General features: G+C 44.8%; 1 pseudogene; it reads right to left on the reverse strand.

The window, feature by feature from the left end:
* The window catches only part of LOC141476598 (neuroendocrine convertase 1-like), a 91,517-nt pseudogene extending 75,748 nt beyond the window's left edge, over positions 1-15,769 (reverse strand).
* Between the last annotated feature and the right edge of the window lie 738 nt (positions 15,770-16,507).

Here is a 16,507-nt window from a genome sequence, read left to right on the forward strand (position 1 = left end):
AGAGGTGCATCCCAAAAAAGAAGTCAGGCAAAATAGCCAGCAGGCCTGCGTGGATGAACAAGGAACTGCTGGACAAGCTCAGGACCAAAAAGGAGGCCTATAGAGGGTGGGAACAAGGACGGGTAGACTGGGCAGAATATAGAGAAACTGTCTGAGTGGCCAGGAACCAGATCAGGCAAGTGAAAGCCCAGGCAGAACTAAATCTAGCCAGGGACATCAAAGACAATAAGAAAAACTTCTATAGATATGTCAGGGATAAAGGCAAGACTAGGGAAGTTGTGGGCCCTCTCCGGAAGGAAACGGGAGACCTGGCCACCCAGGATATGGATAAGGCTGAGCTACTGAATGACTTTTTTGCCTCAGTCTTCACCGGCAAGGGCTCTAACCACACTGCCCAAGTCACAGAAGGCAAAAACAGGGGCTCTGCGAATGAAGAACTGCCCACAGTAGGAGAAGATCAGGTTCGAGACCTCTTAAGGAACCTGAAGGTGCATAAGTCCATGGGACCTGACGAAATCCACCCACGGGCCCCAAGGGAGCTGGCGGACGAAGTTGCTAAGCCGCTTTCCATCATATTTGAGAAATCGTGGCAATCTGGCGAAGTTCCCGCTGACTGGAAAAAGGGGAACATAACCCCGATATTCAAAAAAGGAAAAAAAGAAGACCCAGGGAACTATAGGCCAGTCAGTCTCACCTCTGTGCCTGGCAAGATCATGGAGCAGATCCTCCTGGAATCTCTGCTAAGGCACATGGAAAATAAGGAGGTGATTGGAGACAGCCAGCATGGCTTCACCAAGGGCAAATCGTGCCTGACAAATTTGGTGGCCTTTTACAATACTGCCACAGACTTGGTGGACAAGGGCAGGGCAACAGACGTCATCTACCTGGACTTATGCAAAGCGTTTGACACTGTCCCGCATGACATCCTGGTCTCAAAATTGGAAACTCATGGATTTGATGGATGGACCACTCGGTGGATAATGAACTGGCTGGATGGCCGCACTCAAAAGGTTGTGGGGAGGAAGAATACCACATACCAATATAGGTTAGGGATGGACCTGCTGGAAAGCAGTTCTGAGGAGAAGGATCTGGGGGTTCTGGTGGATAGTAAACTATCCATGAGCCAGCAATGTGCCCTTGTTGCTGAGAGAGCCAATGGGATCCTGGGCTGCATAGGGAAGAGTGTGGCCAGTAGGTCGAGGGAGGTCATTCTCCCCCTCTACTCTGCACTGGTGAGGCCACAACTGGAATACTGCATCCAGTTCTGGGCTCCCCAGTTCAAGAGAGACAGGAAACTACTGGAAAGAGTCCAGCGTAGGGCAACAAAGGTGATTGAGGGATTGCAGCATCTCCCTTATGAGGAAAGGCTGAGAGAGCTGGGACTCTTCAGCCTGGAGAAGAGAAGGCTGAGGGGAGACCTTATAGCAGCCTTCAGTATCTGAAGGGAGCCTACAGGAGAGCTGGAGAGGGACTCTTTGTAAGGAAGTGTTGTGACAGGACAAGGGGTAATGGTTTTAAATTGAAAGAGGGGAGATTTAGATTAGATACTAGGAAGACATTCTTTACTGTGAGGGTGGTGAGACACTGGAACAGGTTGCCCAGGGAAGTTGTGGATGCCCATCCCTGGAAGCGTTCAAGGCCAGGCTGATCCAAATCCAAGGGGATTCCTCCTGCCCAGCTGCTGGAGCCCAGCCCGGTGCATGCAGGAACCTGGGAGTCTCTGTCCCAGGCCAATGGATGTCATCGCTGCTTTCCCATTTGCAGGTTCAACCAGTAGTGAGACTGAGTGTGTATCCCAGAGACACACGTACACACATACACAGAGGACACTGACAGAGCTGGCTACATAGACTGCCACAGACAAGGTACTGCCTTCAACAGAATGCACATAAAGAATAAACATAGACAGCCAAGTCCCCTCCTCCTCTTTGACTGGTATAGATAGAAGGTCATGAGTGAAAGCACATACAAGACAGTCTCTAGGTTCACAAGCACATGCACATTCATGCATCCCCCAAGTACCAGCACAGACCCCCCTGTCATTCTGATACCCCTGCCCGGATCCCAGACCATCTTACCTGTTCCACGTCTCCTACTCGCTGTCTAGTCCAGCTTGATGCTCACTAGCAATCAGATGCACATGCTTACACATTCATCTCACAGGCACCCCACACTTCTGTGTCCCCCCCAAATACCAGCATGGACCCTCTGCCCACCTGATACCCCTCCCTGGGCCTGGGGCCTCCTACTCGCTGGTTAGTCCGGTTTGAACTAGCAAACTAGTGAATACACACGCACACCAGGTTTGGGGAAGATACAGACACTCAGCCCCCTCACCAGCAGCTGACACCAGGCACACAGGCTGTGACCCGTGGTCCCACTCCAGCTGCTGGCGCTGAGCCCCTCGCTCACTTTACTCACCTCGATGCCCCCAATAGCTGGTTTTTGGGACATGCACCATTCCTGTCCCAGTGGCTGGGAGCCAAGACCTCCCACATGCTCCGTGTCCATACATGGCCTGTGTGGACACCACAGGCCCAGGGGTGCCCACACCCCCAATCTGACTCTAGTAGCTGGCATCAAATTTCACTCATGCACAGATCTCACCAGTAGCTGGCACTTAGTCCTTGCAGCACACACACAGAGGATGGAGAGTGAGAATACGCAGACAGATAGTTAAGAAAAGATTTAATAAGAAGATATGACAGACTGCGGTGATCAGGTGCAGGGCTTGGTCAGATAGTCCTTTTTACACATGATCTGTTTGTTCCTCCCCAATTCTCTTCCCCTAAGCATTCCTTCCAAAGTTTTGCATAGTCCCACATGACCCCTTTGAATATGCCAAATCCTCATGGGCCTCTTGTTTCCCCCTTCTTATCAGTTACAAAGTCCCGGTTGGCCCTCTCCAAAGCTGTGCCTGGAGTTTCTTAATGTCCCATCGATTACTAACTGGAGACTTTTGGTCTTTGGCATTCTCTGTTATCTCGTCTCCCAGGTTTGTGTCTCTACATGTTCTTGTTTATTTCTTCCCCCTTCACTTATTATCCCTTTTGCACTGAAAAGGCTATACCTTCACTGCATGAATAGCTCATGGCTACTATTTATCCCTAAAAGTCCTTCCTGTCCAACACAAAACCCTCTTGCCTGTGGGTGACAATGCTTCAAACCCAACCAGCCTGCCTGAGGATGGCCAGAGTCTGAGCACTGCATGCACCCTGGCTTACCCACTGTGCAGGAAGAGTGCAGCCTGAGCTATCTGCAGGCTGCTAGTCCTCCAGGTCTTTTCCTAATTGCCTCAGCATACCCAGAAGTTAAACAAGTTTTTCCCCCATCCTACTGATAAAGAATAACTGAGAACCCCCGATTATTGCATTGCAAAGAGTCCTGGGAATGTAACCACAGAAGTCCTTGAGACACATATATAGGAAGGGCAAAGTAGTCAGAGTTTTTCAGTGCTGCTGTTCACCTTGGGCAAATGCTCAAAACTGGCTGCAAATCACATCAATAAGCATGGCACTGAAAAAATATTATTTATCCTTTCTGTTCAACAGAGCTATTAACTTAATAGCCTCTTATTTACTGACTGTAAGTTATCTTCTAATAGACAGGAAATGTAACTTTTCCTTTTTAAAACAAAAGTTTTTCCATGCTATCAACTGTTTTGATGCATCCTGGGCTGCATCAAAAGAAATGTGGCCAGCAGGTCCAGGGAGGTGATTCTACCCCTCTACTCTGCTCTTGTGAGATCCCACCTGGAGTACTGTGTCCAGATTTGGGTCCAGAGGAGGGCCACGAAGATGATCTGAGGGCTGGAGCACCTCTCCTGTGAAGAAAGGTTGAGACAGTTGGGGCTGTTCAGCCTGGAGAAGAGGAGGGTCTGGGGAAACCTTATAATGGCCTTTCATTACCTAAAGGGGGCCTACAGGAGAGATGGGTAGGGACTCTTGATCAGGGAGTGGCGCAATAGAACGAGGGGGAATGGTTTTAAACTGAAAGAGGGGAGATTTAGATGAGATATTAGGGAGAAATTCTTTACTCTGAGGGTGGTGAGACACTCGCCCAGGTTACCCAGAAAAGTTGTGGATGCCCCTTCCCTGGAGGTGTTCAAGACCAGGCTGGATGGGGCTTTGAGCAACCTGGTCTAGTGGGAGGTGTCCCTGCCCATGGCAGGGGGGTTGGTACAAGATGATCTTTAAGGACCCTTCCAACCCAACCCATTCTATGATTCTATGAAGTGTTAGATACTTTCTCAAAATAATTCATTCAGGAGATTTCTTTCTCTCTGTGGCTTGATCAAACAGTGCAGCAATGTACTGAGTTCTGAAGAACCTCGGAAGCAGTGGACAGCATTAATATATACACAGTATGTCTCTAACTAAAGTCTCAATTCTCAAACAACACCAAATAAGAGACTAATTAGATTAAGAGACACTCAAGTATGGAGAATGGTAACAGCAGACAAAATTAGTGTGAGCAATTTGACTAACACCTTCATCCATTTTTATTTTAAATGAACAGTTGAATCAACAGTACTAATGTTAGTGTACTGTTATAGACCACTACTCTATGGCAACAGTGATGACTACTCCCTCTTTAGTGAGAGATGAAAGAGCTTCATGCTCTCTTTTCCTTGAGACAGTATGGTACAAAATACTTGGTTTTGTACTTCCACCATCACAAAAAACGGTGATCAAATTGCAGAATGTGCCATGTTAGTCTACAAATTTCTATTTCTTATAATCAAGCTACCAATCAGCATGTTGCAGTAGAGACAGCATGGCTATACCTACCTTAAATAGAGATAGAGGAATGATGAATGAGAAAATAAGGAAAAGAAGTTTAATAGCACTAGCATAAGGACACATGGGTGACCGCAGCACAATTAGTTTGCCACCAAAAGACCTGTATTCCTATCTGGACTAGCCTTTGGCAACAGCGACATCAGCTGTCATCTCTATTGTTCATAGCTCAACAGAACACCATACTTTAAAAAGTCCTGTTCACCATTTACCAAAGTTATGTTTATAATTATTAAAAATCTGAAATAAACTTTCACATTTATGTTGTATAACATCTCTCTACCTCAAGCTAAAGTTATATTTTCATTGATTGAGAGTATCCAAGACCAGATATCTGAGATGATTAAGTAAAATGCAGTATTGCTACAGTTCAGATTTATTCTAATTCTAGATAGAGTTATATCTAGAAGAAAGGAGAAAAGAGTCCTCAAACTAAACAGATTTAGAATGCAGGCTTAAAATCAAACTGAGCATTAAACCTCAAGGACATTATTATCAACTCATGAGATGGAATAGTATGCTTCATAAGGACAAAAGGATATTGAAATTTATTATAAACTAAACCTAACCAATTAATATGAATCCAAGAGCAATTAAGAATGTTAGAAGATATCCTCTCAGCGGTTCATTGTTCTTCCCATAGCCTTTAGCAAACATCCGAAATCCTGGATAAATGTTGTCCTTGCACAAAGCCTAAGAAAAAAAAAAGATCCAGAAGTTAATATGCATCTTGTTCAAAAATGTATCCTTATTAATGCTTACTAATGTGGTCTTTCACTACATACATAATCTTCCAAAAAGAAGAAGGTTTATACTCAACATGTTCTATTAGCAATTGTCTTTGCATTTTGCATTTCTTACATTCTATCCTTCAGTCATTTCTACCTATAAGAGCAAGCTTCACTTTTTTTGCAAGTGGTTGACTCTTATACTTTACCGGAATCTTACAATAACAAAGAATCTTTCTTTAGAGACAAAACAGTGTTTCATCAAAAATTGGAAAGTTTGCCCAATGTAAAATTAATTCTCTGCTTCAACACTTGCATTTATATTCTGCAACAAAACCTCTTCCATGTTTGATTCCTTACTGAACTTTTAGGGAATAAGATTGTTAGAGGATACTAAGGTTTTACTGAATGAAAGACTCAAAAAACACAATTAAATTAAAGGGTTAAAAAGAAGGTAAACCAAACTAATTTCAGGAACACCAGCAAAATCGATGTAAAGTGACTTATACAAGAACTGGAACACAGTTATATTGAGTTATTTTCATAACGTTCTATCTGAGGATTAAGATTCAACAGCTACAAATTTTACTTAATGCTGTTTCCTTCTATGATTACTTCTAGAAAGGAACTAATTAGATAAGTAATCTTTGTATGTCTTCCATTTGTGTTCCATTTACACTAAATGTAAACATTTCTTAGTGCTGAGAGAAAACAATTATCTGAATATTTAGAGACTATGTATTCCTTGCTCTTCAGAGTAGAAACAAGGAGAGCAGCAGAGATGGACTACTACATAGAAATGTCCAAGGACATATGGCCAATAGGACAAAAGTAACCACTATTTCAGCTAATTTGATCCTTGGTCTCTGTTCTAACAAAAGCCATCTAAAGGAGTTTGTAGACTCCTGTAACATTAGTTATGCCACAACTTATCTCTAAAAAACTAACTGAAAATGCAAGGTTTGGGATGATCTATATTCTAGCTATATTTAAGAACACTAATGAGATATATACCAGAGTTCTCTTCCAAAATTCTGATTCAAAACTTGATTAGAATTATTCTTTAAAATATTATGATTTTGCTTACATACTTACTTGGAAAATCTTAGGTGCACTCACAAGAGATGCTAATGCAGAAGAAAGGGTGGCTGAAAAAATACCTGCAGAAATCAATGGTGCAAATCCTGATACTATGCTCATCACCTGAAAGTGAGACATAATTTTTTTAAAAGCACATGACAAAGTATACTATATAGATGGATGTCAACATTAATTACACAAACAGAAAAATAATATACTGTGTACCCTCCAATTAAAAGCTGTTTTAATATCATGTATTCTTATCAATGCCTCTTCGAATTCAAGAACAAAGGGACAAATCAGGTGAGACAATCAGATCCTAGTTTCAGAAAAAGATAAGGTGGCTTTTCACACAATACATAGACCAATCATGTAATTCTCTGGTCATGTGAATCTATGGCATTAGTCTCCATAGGTTCATAAAAGGATTGGAAAAGAAGTTATGAAGAAAAATGCATTGTAAGCTGTTACATATTTTGACTAACCTACCACTGAATAACTTGGTCTCAGGAAACCCAAGTGACAAAAATGCTGAAGACAGGGAACATCTTGGAAAAGTTTGTCTTGTCTGTGGATCTGTTTCTCAACATCTCTGTCACTGGGAATTAAATTTGTTTCCCATTCAAAATCACAAGGACAGGATAAGTTTGCTTCCTATGCCCCCAAGGTCACATCCTAAAATGTCTTTGTAACTCCAGTGAGTAAAATATAATATGCAACTTTTGGTAGACCAGATGACTAACAAAGTGACAAATGCTCAGTAGGCTTAGTGTAAAGGAACAATATTAACAAGACAAAACCTCCAAAATAAAAAAACCCAAGTAGCTTCTGTCTGAAGACCTTATTCTACCATTATACTGCTCTGCTCCCTTACCATAGCTGCATCCAGCTTTGCATGTGTTAAGTGAATTAAGATATAGAACTATGTATTTAAGAACAGTCACAGTTCAATACTTAGATTAATTTTCTTTAGGGAAAAAAAAAAAGCCTAGCTGTTTGAAGACAGCCAGTGTTAAATAATTTGCCAACAACTTAAAAAGCTGATGTTTTTAGTTAATGGACAAAGCCCAGCATGATGCCTGCCTTTCAAGCAGAATATAAGTATCAGAATGAGGTTCTGCATCTTTTGCGCTGAATATATACCCCTTTCATCCTAGCAACTTATTCTAGAATAGCAGAATGAGGACTGAAGGGAAGGGAGAGGAAGAATGCAGAAGCGTCTAGTTTTTAAGATACTGCCACTTGAAATTGCAAAATCCAGCTGTTCCAAGCAATCTTATTAAGTAGGGCATGCTCCCAGAAACAATATACAGATGGCTGAGGAAATTCTATTCATATTCCTAGGGCTAAACTAATGACAAAATTTGGCATTTTTCTCCAGGTCAGACAGTTAAAGACTGCTGGGCCTCTCAGATAGGAAACTGAATCTCTGGGATACATTATGTTTCACTGGTCAATTCAAAGCATTCCTTGGCTAAAAAAAAATGAAAGATCTGTGGATGCATAAGATGAGAGTGATGAAGTAGCTGTTATAGTTAGTAGCTTAAGAAATTAAGTATGGGATTTCCTGGAGTATATTTGAATTTCACCAAAAAAGGTTATGGTAGGACAGGCATTTATTCATACGACTCAGACATACTCATTAGTTAAAGATACTATGAATGTTTTCATATGCCTGGTTTGAGGTAAAACTGAACTCTCTGAAACTCTCTGAAATTAACAGCATATTGTGAAGACACTGTTCGTTCTCAGAGTGATAAATCCTGACTAGTTGTAATTTATGCCAAGGAATGGTATGCAGAGAGGCTCTTGCTTATACTTATTGCTATAACAACCAAGGTCAGGTAAATTTGTTATTTGCCCAGTTGGAGGGTCGGAAGCAGAAAAGCGTAGAGGGGTCCCACCTGTGGGGAGGAGCGGACAGGACAGGTGTCCCAAAATTGACCAACAGGGTATTCCATCCCATCTGCCTCATGCTCAGTATAAAAGCTGAGGGATTAAAGGGTCAGCTCTTTTTCTTCAAAAGCCAGCGTCCGAGGAGGACTCTGTTCGTCTGCCTTTGATCCCAATCCACACATTCCTGAATCCAGATCTGGAATTCAGTTCCTGTCCATCACTGAGTCCAGTCTGGGACTTTCCCAGTGCCTGCCGGTGACATGACTGTCATCCTGGGAGCTTGATACGGTTTTGTATATCTTGTATATATTTCCTTATTTTCTTTTTATTACTTTATTAATATTTTCATTAAAATAGTTTTAATTTCTTCTGAACTCATAAGTCTCTTTCTCTCTCTCCACCCTCTCCTTGGAGAGAGGTGGGGGAGAGCATCTGTTGTTCGTCTCAGTGGCCAATCTGGCCCAAACCATGACATCATACTACTAACACTTCATTAACCTTTCCCCTCTTATTATCTCAGTGCTTTGAATACTTTCATACTTGGTTACACAAGATTAAGCTATTCCTTCTATGTCCAGGATTAAGGTAGATTTACACTCCACAGAAAGTATTACAGCTGCAAACGCCAGACTCAATTTTATATATTTCTGGAAGAGAAATTAAGGGTATAAATGCTCTACCGACCAATGTTTCAGAGAACATAATAAACAAACATAGAACAACCTTAGTGGAAACAGTATGAAAAATTTGTTTCCTGTGAAAATGGCTTGATGAAGAAGGACTTCTTATGGACAGAATCTGTTCAGAAATCTATTCCCTCATTTTTCTTTCCATCCAATTTAAAACACTGATATTTCAAGGCCCATACTATACTACATTTGCATTGACTCCTTTCAATTTAGTTCTACTCAGATGTTACATTCCCTTTCCAGGTTCTGTTCATTGTTCCATTTACTTATACTATCCATTTTTTAGAATTAAATCTGGTTTTATAAATTTGAGAAAAATCTAAGATGTATGCAGACAGCATTTGTTCATTATATAAGCTAATAAGTTACAACTCAAGTTACCACTGTAAAAGACATTAGGAACCTAATTCGGAACCGGTAGGAGTTTGTTATAGACCCCCCCCCAACCAGGATATAGAGGTTGATGAAATAGTCTATAAGCAACTGGCAGAGGTCTTGCGATCACTCGCCCTTGTTCTCGTGGGAGACTTCAACTTCCCAGATGTCTGCTGGAAAGATAACACAGCAGAGAGGGAACAGTCCTGGAGGTTCCTGGAGCGTGTGGAAGACAACTTCCTAACACAGCTGGTGAGCGAGCCAACCAGGGAAAGTGCCCTCCTGGACCTGCTGCTTGTTAACAGAGAAGGTCTTGTGGGGGATGTAAAGGTTGGAGGTTGTCTTGGGCAGAGTGATCATGAAATGATAGTTTTCAATTCTTGGAGAAGCAAGACAGGGAGCCAGCAGAACTGCCACCTTGGACTTCCGAAGGGCAGACTTTGGCCTGTTTAGGAGCATGGTTGAGAGTGTCCCTTGGGAGACAATCCTGAAGGGCAAAGGTGCCCAGGAAGACTGGTCATACTTCAAGGAGGAACTCTTAAAAGCACAGGAGAAGGCCATCCCCAGGTCCCGAAAAAGGAGCCAACGGGGAAGAAGACCAGCCTGGCTAAACAGAGAGCTTTGGCTGGACCTCAGGAACAAAAGGAAAGCTTACGGTCTTTGGAAAAGGGGGTTGGCAACTTATAAGGAATACCAAGATGTAGTGAAGCTATGCAGGGGGAAAATTAGAAGGGCCAAAGCTCAAGCAGAACTCAACTTGGCCACTATGGTTAAAGATAACAAGAAGAGGTTCTTTCAGTATATCAATAGAAAAAGAAAGACTAGGGAAAATGTAGGCCCACTGATGAATGAGGTGGGTGCCCTAGTGGTGGAAGACACAGAGAAGGCGGAGTTACTGAATGCCTTCTTTGCTTCTGTCTTCACTGCTAAGGCTGTCCCTCATGAATCCCAGACCCTGGAGACAAGGGGGAAGGTCTGGAGAGAGGAAGATTTTCCCTCAGTAGAGGAGGAACAGGTTAGAGACCACTTGGCCAAACTGGACATCCATAAGTGGGATGCACCCATGAGTGCTGAGAGAGCTGGCAGATGTCATTGCTGGGCCACTCTCTATCATCTTTGAAAGGTCATGGAGAACAGGAGAGGTGCCTGAGGACTGGAGGAGGGCCAGTATCACTCCAGTCTACAAAAAGGGCAAGAAGGAGGACCCTGGGAACTACAGGCCGGTTAGTCTCACCTTCGTCCCTAGGAAGGTAATGGAGCAACTCGTTCTGGATGTCATCTCCAAACACGTTGAAGAACAGGAAGTTATTTGGAGTAGTCAACATGGATTTACCAAGGGTAAATCATGCTTGACCAATCTGATAGCCTTCTATGATGTTATAACTGGATGGCTGGATGAGGGGAGAGCAGCAGATGTCATCTACCTTGACTTCAGCAAGGCTTTGACACTGTCTCCCATAACATCCTCATTAGGAAACTGAGGAAGTGTGGGCTAGATGAGGGGGCAGTGAGGTGGATTGAGAGCTGGCTGTGTGACAGAACTCAGAGGGTTGCGATTAATGGAGCAGGGTCGAGTTGGCCTGTAACCAGTGGTGTCCCCCAGGGGTCAATACTCGGTCCAGTCTTGTTCAACATATTCATCAGCAACCTGGACGAGGGGACAGAGTGTATCCTCAGCAAGTTCGCTGATGATACCAAACTGGGAGGGGTGGCTGACACTCCAGAGGGCTGTGCTGCCATCCAGCATGACCTGGACAGGCTGGAGAGCTGGGCAGAGAAGAACCTAATGAGGTTCAACAAGGGCAAGTGTAGGGTCCTGCACCTGGGGAGGAAGAACCCCAGGCACCAATATAGGTTAGGGATGGATATTCTGGAAAGCAGTTTTGAGGAGAAGGATCTGGGGATCCTGGTAGATAGTAAATTATTAATGAGCCAGCAATGTGCCCTTGTGGCCAAGAGGGCCAATGGGATCCTGGGCTGCATAGGGAAGAGTGTGGCCAGTAGGTCGAGGGAGGTCATTCTCCCCCTCTACTCTGCACTGGTGAGGCCACAACTGGAATACTGCATCCAGTTCTGGGCTCCCCAGTTCAAGAGAGACAGGGAACTACTGGAGAGAGTCCAACGTAGGGCAACTAAGATGATTAAGGGATTGGAGCATCTCCCTTATGAGGAAAGGCTGAGAGAGCTGGGACTTTAGCCTGGAGAAGAGAAGGCTGAGGGGAGACCTTATTAATGCTTACAAGCATCTAAAGGGTGGGTTGAAGGAGGAGGGAGCCAGACTCTTTTCAGTGGTTTCCAGCGATAGGATGAGGGGCAACGGGCACAAGCTGGAACACAGGAAGTTCCATTCAAATATGAGGAAAAACTTCTTTACGGTGAGGGTGACAGAGCCCTGGAACAGGCTGCCCAGGGAGGTCGTGGAGTCCCCTTCTCTGGAGATTTTCAAGACCCACCTGGATGCAGTCCTGAGTGATGTGCTCTAGGCAATCCTGCTTTAGCAGGGGAGTTGGACTAGATGATCTCTAGAGGTCCCTTCCAACTCCGACAATTCCGTGACTTCCATGAACCTTCTTCCAAAGGTGAGGGAGGGGGAGGGGAGGCACAGTAAGCCAGAGACTGAGAAACGCACAGACACGACACACAAGCAGAGAGGGTGACTAAGGTAGAAACAAGCAGAGAGGCAGGCAGAGATGGAGGCTGACAGAGGCAGGAAGACAGACAGACAGACTCACCTCAATGACACCTGACCACATAGACACCCAGAAAGAGAAAGACACCCAGAGAGAGTAACCCAGACAGGGACATCCACACACAGACACCCACCCACCTGCAAACACACACAGAAACAACGCCAGAGAAACTCACACAGAGAAACCAACAGTGACAGAGACACTGACAGCCACACCCAGAGACACACCCAGAGACAGATTGACACCCACAGAGAAAGACAGTGACGCACATACACAGAGACACAAAAACACACAGAGACAAACCAACACACACACACACACAGAGGGACAGAGAGAAACATCATCAGAGATAGACACACAGCCAGAGAGAGGCACTGCCAGAAAGGTACACGCACACACAAGCACACACAGACCCAACAACCACCCACGCAGAGTCAGAGATAGAGGCACCACAAGAGAGACACACAGCACCAGACCATGACCACCAGAGTGCCACACCTGGAGACACACACATACATGGAGACACACACACAGGCAGAGAGAGACACCAACAAACACACCAACTGAGAGCAAGGTGCTTCCACAGAGACACCCAAAGAGAGGGGCAGACACCCACAGAAAGAATCATAGAACAGCTCAGGTGGGAAGGGACCTTGAAAGATCATCTAGTCTAACCTTTCATGGAAAAGGGAGCCTAAATGAGATTATCTAGCACCCTGTCCAATCACATTTTGAAAACCTCCAGTGATGGGGACTTTACCACGTCCCAGGGGAGGTTTTTCCAGTAATTGATTGTTTGGAAACACTGTCCAATGCTTTGCTGAAGTCCAGGTTGTGACTAACCAAAAAACCACTACAACAGAAGGCTCAAAGGAGATGGAAAAGAGTGATGTGCCAGTGAAGCTCAGGGAATAATATAGGGTGTGACTGACCACAGTTTTTGCAAAGAAAGCTGGCTTTATATCAACAAAAAAGGGACTGGAGAGTGGCCTTTTTTTAGATAAACAGCTATCAACACCTGAATGGATCAACTGATGCTGTAAATATTTCTGAGTTCATTCAAATGGTGTAAATGTGAATGAGTTCACTCAAAGAGTGTGAATGTCTCCCTGAGTTAGCCAGAGCCAGATCAGCATGGGGGGAGTGAATAAGTGGCTCAGTCCAACATAGATGTATTGGGGTTTGGTAGCAGGTGGCTACAGGGGTGGCTTCTGTGAAAAGCTGCTAGAAGCTTCCACCATGTTCAAAAGAGCCAATGCCAGCCGGCTCCAAGAAGGATCAGCCACTGGCCAAGGCTGAGACAATCAGCAACAAACACCTCTCTGATAACAAATTTAAGAAGGGGAAAAAAGTTGCTGTGCAACAGCAACTGCAGCAGGAGAGGAATGAGAATATGTGAGAGAATATAATTTTGGAGGACCCCACACCGGAGCAGGTAGATGCTCCTGTCATGTTTTAGCCTCAGACGGCAACAAAGAACCACGTGGCAGCCGCTCGCTCAGATCGGGCCTCCACCGCCAGCGCGGCTGTGAGGGGAGAATCGGAGGAAAAAGGCAAAAACTCGTGGGTTGAGACAAAGGCAATTTAACAGAACAGCAAAGGGAGCAAGAAACAACAACAATAACACTGACAGAGGAATATACAACCACCATTACGATACCACCACTTGCCGACCGCACCCGGGACGCCCCCGACCCCTCTGCTCCCCCGGGGGATGACTTCCTCTTCCCCCCCCCCCCCGGCTTCCTGTCCCTCCCCTTCCCTGGCAAGCTCCGGCTACCCCCTGGGCATGGCTCACATGGGATGGAATACCTGTGTCCCTGATAGGTCCTGGGGAGAATTAACCCTATCCCTGCCAGACCCAGGACAGCGCCCAAAGGAGGCTGTGACACCATGAGAAGCCTGGGTTGCAGTAGGTTCCTAGCAGGACCTGTGGACCCATCGAGAGAGGAGCCCATGCTGGTGCAGGTTTGATGGCAGGACCTGTGACCCTACAGGGGACCCATGCTGGAGCAATCTGTTCCTGAAGGACTGCACCCTGTAGGAAGGACTGCACCCTGTAGAAAGGACCCACGCTAGAGCAGTTCATGAAGAACTGTAGCCCATGGGAAGGACCTACGTTGGAAAAGTTCGTGGTCTCCCGTGGGAGGGACCCCATGCTGGAGCAGAGGAAGAGAACGGGGAGTCCTCTGAGGAGGAAGGAGCGGCAGAGAAAATGTGTGATGTGCTGGCTGCAACCCTCATTCCCCTCCCCCTGCACTGCCAGAGGGGAGGAGGTAGAGAAATCAGGAGTGAAGTTGAGCCCAGGAAGAAGGGAGGGGTGGGGGGAAGGTGTTTTAAGATTTGGTTTTATTTCTCATTATCCTACTCTGATTTGATTGGTAATAAATTAAATTTCCCCAAGTGGAGTCTATTTTGCCCATGATGGTAATTGGTGAGTGATCTCTCCCTGTCCTTATCTCAATCCATGAGCCTTTTGTTATGTTTTTTCTTCCCTGTCCAGCTGAGGAGGGGAGTGATAGAGCAGGTTTGGAGGCCACCTGGTGTCCAGCCAGGGTCAACCTACCACAATAGAGTATAAAAATTAAACAACTAACAAAAAAAATTCTTAGAGAGCAACAGGCTTGAGCTGGCCTCAACTCATGCATTCCTTCCCACCAACTGGGGATGCCCAGCATCATGATTATAGAGATCAGTAGTGGGGATCACATTGGTATTGTGATTGAACTGTATAGTGCAATTGCTATATATTTTGCTAAGTGTAACTTACAGTTGTATTGTGTTATGCAATATATTATGTATCACTCTGCTAAACCAGAAGTCCCGTGTAACTTAAGATATCTTCAAGTAAATAAATTCGATATTAAACATTACACCCTCCATGCATGGAATATCTAAAAGAACCTGGTCAGAGAGTATTGGGCTTACACTCTCACAACATCCACTGGTCTCCCCATGTCAACAGTAAATGTTATTTTGTTGTAGAAAGTGATCAGGTTAATCAGGCAGGATTTGCCTTTGGTAAATCCATGTTGGCTTTTCCCAATCACTGGCTTCATTTGATTTATAACAGTTTCTAGGAGGACTCATTCCATTACTTTCCCAGGGACTGAAGTAAGACTAATGGGCCTGTAGTACCCCGGGTCCTCTTTTGGGTCCTTCTTGTAGATGGGTATGACATTTGCCCTCTTCCAGTCATCAGGGATATTCCCTGATCTCCATGACTTTTCAAAGTTTATAGACAGTGGCCTTGCAACAATGTCAGCCACTTCTCTTAACACCCTGGAGTGCATTCCATCTGGAGTCACAGATTGATGTGGGTTGAACCTTTGCAAGAGGCTGCAGACCAGCCCTTCCACCAATACTGGTGGGTCGACATATGCATTGTCGTATCTACTTGATCCTGTGATCTGGGGTCCAGCTACACTGGTAAAGATAGAGACATAGAAGGTATTGAGAACCTTTGCCTTGTCAGCATTATTAGTAACTAGTTTCCCTGCCCTGTTTAGCATTGGGCCTATATCTTCCCTGTGCTTACTGATCATGTACTTGAAGAACCCTTTCTTGTTCCCTTGCAGCTAGGATCTGAGCATCTTGAAGTTGGCTCTTCTAAAATCCAGGGTCTTTGTCCTACTACTGGTCTTCAGTGTGCACAGCAGGATCTTAAATGCGACAATGTTGTGGTTGCTGTATCTAAGGCTACCATCAGTAGTTATGTTGCCAAGTAAGTCTTCTTGGTTTTTGAGCTGTAAATCTAGCAATGTGCTGTTCCTAGTCAGCATGTCCAGTGTCTGTAGCATTAATCAGTCCTCAGTGCATTCCAGGAACCTACAGGAGAGGCTGGAGAGGGACTCTTTGTCAGGAGATGTAGTGACAGGACAAGGGGTAATGGTTTTAAATTGGAAGAGGGGAGATTTAGATTAGATATTAGGAGGAAATTCTTTACCGTGAGGGTAGTGAAGCACTGGAACAGGTTGCCCAGGGAAGTTGTGGATGCCCCATCCCTGGAGGTGTTCAAGGCCAGGCTGGATGGGGCTTTGAGCAACCTGGTCTAGTGGGAGGTGTCCCTGCCCATGGCAGGGGGGTTGGAACTGGATGGTCTTTAAGGTCCCTTCCAACTCTAACCATTCTATGAACCTGGTGGAAGACTTGTGCATTGCTGTGTTGTTTTCCCAACAAATGTCTGGGTAATTGAAGTCACCCATGAGGACCAGGTAATATTGGCCCGAGACTTCCTTGAGAAGCCAAAG

The sequence above is a fragment of the Numenius arquata genome, chromosome W (genome assembly GCF_964106895.1).
Source record: "Numenius arquata chromosome W, bNumArq3.hap1.1, whole genome shotgun sequence".
Classification (NCBI taxonomy): domain Eukaryota; kingdom Metazoa; phylum Chordata; class Aves; order Charadriiformes; family Scolopacidae; genus Numenius; species Numenius arquata.